We start from the raw sequence: 5,000 nt of genomic DNA on the forward strand, positions 1-5,000 counted from the left end.
ATAATGTGAGCTCTCAAGGTGCTGTGAAGGTTTTCGGGCCATGCGGTACGAAAGACGCTATGGCCCATGGGAAAGAAGGTGGTAGCATAGAGCCTCACCCCGAGCTGTGAGCCATGAGACCCCCCCCTTGTGATTATGGCTTGTAAGGGAGTTCATTGCAACGTGATCGAAAACATCATTCAAACTTAATATCAATGATTCTCATTACTATGGTTTGTAAGGGAGATTGTGGTATAGGAGCAATGTGGTAATTCAACCTAGTACGAGAGGAACCGTTGATTCGCACAATTGGTCATCGCGCTTGGTTGAAAAGCCAGTGGCGCGAAGCTACCGTGCGCTGGATTATGACTGAACGCCTCTAAGTCAGAATCCGGGCCAGAAGCGACGCATGTGCCCGCCGCCCGATTGCCGTCCTACAGTAGGGGCTTCGGCCCCCAAGGGCACGTGTCATGGGCTAAGTCAGCGCGGTGGATGCGCCGCGTTGGCTGCCTTGAAGTACAATTCCTACCGAGCGGCGGGTTGAATCCTTTGCAGACGACTTAAATACGCGACGGGGTATTGTAAGTGGCAGAGTGGCCTTGCTGCCACGATCCACTGAGATTCAGCCCTATGTCGTTTCGATTCGTCCCCCCCACACCCCTCCCCAAAAATCGCTATGACGCATGAAAGGGGGTTATGGATCTGTACTTGGCCGAAAAAATTGTAACTTTTGAAAACCGAAAGATGGCATAACTTAACCCGCACTTGAGTTTCCCCCTTGGGTAACGAGGCAAAACACACGCTATTTGACTTAGGGGGGAGCAGGTAGCAAAGCGCCATGGCCGGAGCCTTGCCCCGAACCGCGAGCCGTGAGCCGTGGGATTGGCCACGAGCTCAAAAAGCAAGTGCTTGACCCGAGTCCGAGGAGCAAAGGGAAGGAACTTGGTAGCATAGAGCCATGGCCAGAGCCTCGCCCCGAGCCGCGGGCCGGGAGCCGTGGGCCCACGCACCCGAGCTGGGGTAGGAACGCCCGAGCCGGGAGCCGTGGGATTGGCCACGGGCTCAAAAAGGTAGTGCTTGACCCGAGTCCGAGGAGGTAAGGTAGGGAAATTGGTAGCATGGAGCCATGGCCGGAGCCTCGCCCCGAGCCGCGGGCCGTGAGCCGAGGCTCGAACGCCCGGCCCACCCGAGCTGGGGTAGGAACGCCCGAGCCGGGAGCCGTGGGATTGGCCACGGGCTCAAAAAGGTAGTGCTTGACCCGAGCCCGAGGAGGTAAGGTAGGGAAATTGGTAGCATGGAGCCATGGCCGGAGCCTCGCCCCGAGCCGAGGCTCGAACGCCCGGCCCACCCGAGCTGGGGTAGGAACGCCCGAGCCGGGAGCCGTGGGATTGGCCACGGGCTCAAAAAGGTAGTGCATGACCCGAGCCCGAGGAGGTAAGGTAGGGAAATTGGTAGCATGGAGCCATGGCCGGAGCCTCGCCCCGAGCCGCGGGCCGTGGGCCGACAAAGGTGAGCCGGGGTTCGAACGCCCGAGCGGTGGGCCTTGGGATCTGCTACGAGCCCAAAAAGGAAGTGCTTGACCCGAGTCCGATGACCCAAGGGAGGCAGGACGATAGTCTTGAGCCATGGCCGGAGCCTCGCCCTGAGCCTGACCCGTGAGCCACGAATCAAAAGCCGTGAGCCGCGGGCCGCGGGCCGTGGGCCACGAGACTCAAAAATGTTCTTGAAGGTATATATAAACAATACAAGTCATAAAAAAGACAATATGTTGCAAACAAAGGTGAGTTTTGGTCCATGGAAAAACTAGTATAACTTAACTCTCATTTGGGTGTCCCCTAGGGTCACAAGGGAAAAATCTCTTTATCTATTATAGGGGGAAGGTTATAGTTGAGGGTTGGGGCCCAAGGTGCCATCGACTGGGCATGTGGTAGGCATGGAGCCATGGCCGGAGCCTCGCCCCCGACCCGACCCGCGGGCCGTGACCCCGCGGGCCGACCCGTGGGCCGTGGGCCCACGCACGTGCGCCGAGGAAGGGAACGCTCGACTCGTGAGACGTGGGCATTGCTACGAGATCAAGAACGATATGCTTGGCCCGAGTGAGCCGGGGGATCTTGAAAAATCCACCCTTCTAATCTAATGATACACACGCACGCGCGCGCGCTAGGCGCTAAGGCGCTAAGGCACTTAAGCACTTAAGCACTTTAGCACTTAAGCACTTGAGCACCTTGAGCACCTGAGCACCTATATGGATGGTTATAATATAATGTGAGCTCTCAAGGTGCTGTGAAGGTTTTCGGGCCATGCGGTACGAAAGACGCTATGGCCCATGGGAAAGAAGGTGGTAGCATAGAGCCTCACCCCGAGCTGTGAGCCATGAGACCCCCCCCTTGTGATTATGGCTTGTAAGGGAGTTCATTGCAACGTGATCGAAAACATCATTCAAACTTAATATCAATGATTCTCATTACTATGGTTTGTAAGGGAGATTGTGGTATAGGAGCAATGTGGTAATTCAACCTAGTACGAGAGGAACCGTTGATTCGCACAATTGGTCATCGCGCTTGGTTGAAAAGCCAGTGGCGCGAAGCTACCGTGCGCTGGATTATGACTGAACGCCTCTAAGTCAGAATCCGGGCCAGAAGCGACGCATGTGCCCGCCGCCCGATTGCCGTCCTACAGTAGGGGCTTCGGCCCCCAAGGGCACGTGTCATGGGCTAAGTCAGCGCGGTGGATGCGCCGCGTTGGCTGCCTTGAAGTACAATTCCTACCGAGCGGCGGGTTGAATCCTTTGCAGACGACTTAAATACGCGACGGGGTATTGTAAGTGGCAGAGTGGCCTTGCTGCCACGATCCACTGAGATTCAGCCCTATGTCGTTTCGATTCGTCCCCCCCACACCCCTCCCCAAAAATCGCTATGACGCATGAAAGGGGGTTATGGATCTGTACTTGGCCGAAAAAATTGTAACTTTTGAAAACCGAAAGATGGCATAACTTAACCCGCACTTGAGTTTCCCCCTTGGGTAACGAGGCAAAACACACGCTATTTGACTTAGGGGGGAGCAGGTAGCAAAGCGCCATGGCCGGAGCCTTGCCCCGAACCGCGAGCCGTGAGCCGTGGGATTGGCCACGAGCTCAAAAAGCAAGTGCTTGACCCGAGTCCGAGGAGCAAAGGGAAGGAACTTGGTAGCATAGAGCCATGGCCAGAGCCTCGCCCCGAGCCGCGGGCCGGGAGCCGTGGGCCCACGCACCCGAGCTGGGGTAGGAACGCCCGAGCCGGGAGCCGTGGGATTGGCCACGGGCTCAAAAAGGTAGTGCTTGACCCGAGTCCGAGGAGGTAAGGTAGGGAAATTGGTAGCATGGAGCCATGGCCGGAGCCTCGCCCCGAGCCGCGGGCCGTGAGCCGAGGCTCGAACGCCCGGCCCACCCGAGCTGGGGTAGGAACGCCCGAGCCGGGAGCCGTGGGATTGGCCACGGGCTCAAAAAGGTAGTGCTTGACCCGAGCCCGAGGAGGTAAGGTAGGGAAATTGGTAGCATGGAGCCATGGCCGGAGCCTCGCCCCGAGCCGAGGCTCGAACGCCCGGCCCACCCGAGCTGGGGTAGGAACGCCCGAGCCGGGAGCCGTGGGATTGGCCACGGGCTCAAAAAGGTAGTGCATGACCCGAGCCCGAGGAGGTAAGGTAGGGAAATTGGTAGCATGGAGCCATGGCCGGAGCCTCGCCCCGAGCCGCGGGCCGTGGGCCGACAAAGGTGAGCCGGGGTTCGAACGCCCGAGCGGTGGGCCTTGGGATCTGCTACGAGCCCAAAAAGGAAGTGCTTGACCCGAGTCCGATGACCCAAGGGAGGCAGGACGATAGTCTTGAGCCATGGCCGGAGCCTCGCCCTGAGCCTGACCCGTGAGCCACGAATCAAAAGCCGTGAGCCGCGGGCCGCGGGCCGTGGGCCACGAGACTCAAAAATGTTCTTGAAGGTATATATAAACAATACAAGTCATAAAAAAGACAATATGTTGCAAACAAAGGTGAGTTTTGGTCCATGGAAAAACTAGTATAACTTAACTCTCATTTGGGTGTCCCCTAGGGTCACAAGGGAAAAATCTCTTTATCTATTATAGGGGGAAGGTTATAGTTGAGGGTTGGGGCCCAAGGTGCCATCGACTGGGCATGTGGTAGGCATGGAGCCATGGCCGGAGCCTCGCCCCCGACCCGACCCGCGGGCCGTGACCCCGCGGGCCGACCCGTGGGCCGTGGGCCCACGCACGTGCGCCGAGGAAGGGAACGCTCGACTCGTGAGACGTGGGCATTGCTACGAGATCAAGAACGATATGCTTGGCCCGAGTGAGCCGGGGGATCTTGAAAAATCCACCCTTCTAATCTAATGATACACACGCACGCGCGCGCGCTAGGCGCTAAGGCGCTAAGGCACTTAAGCACTTAAGCACTTTAGCACTTAAGCACTTGAGCACCTTGAGCACCTGAGCACCTATATGGATGGTTATAATATAATGTGAGCTCTCAAGGTGCTGTGAAGGTTTTCGGGCCATGCGGTACGAAAGACGCTATGGCCCATGGGAAAGAAGGTGGTAGCATAGAGCCTCACCCCGAGCCGTGAGCCATGAGACCCCCCCCTTGTGATTATGGCTTGTAAGGGAGTTCATTGCAACGTGATCGAAAACATCATTCAAACTTAATATCAATGATTCTCATTACTATGGTTTGTAAGGGAGATTGTGGTATAGGAGCAATGTGGTAGCCTTGAGCCATGGCCGGAGCCTCGCCCCGAGCCCCGAGCCAAGAATGAGCCATGAGACCCCCCTAATGATTATGGCTTTTAAGGGAGTTCGTTGCAAGGTGATCAAAAACATCATTCAAACTTAATACCAATGATTCTCATTACTATGGTTTGTAAGGGAGATTGTGGTAAAGGAGTTCAATGTAAGTTGATAAAAAATACTCCCTTTTAGCCTCTTATATCATTCAAAAATTTATTTTTACCCATTTTTGAAAATAATATCAATGACTCT

The sequence above is a fragment of the Amaranthus tricolor genome, chromosome 8 (assembly GCF_026212465.1).
Source record: "Amaranthus tricolor cultivar Red isolate AtriRed21 chromosome 8, ASM2621246v1, whole genome shotgun sequence".
NCBI lineage: Eukaryota > Viridiplantae > Streptophyta > Magnoliopsida > Caryophyllales > Amaranthaceae > Amaranthus > Amaranthus tricolor.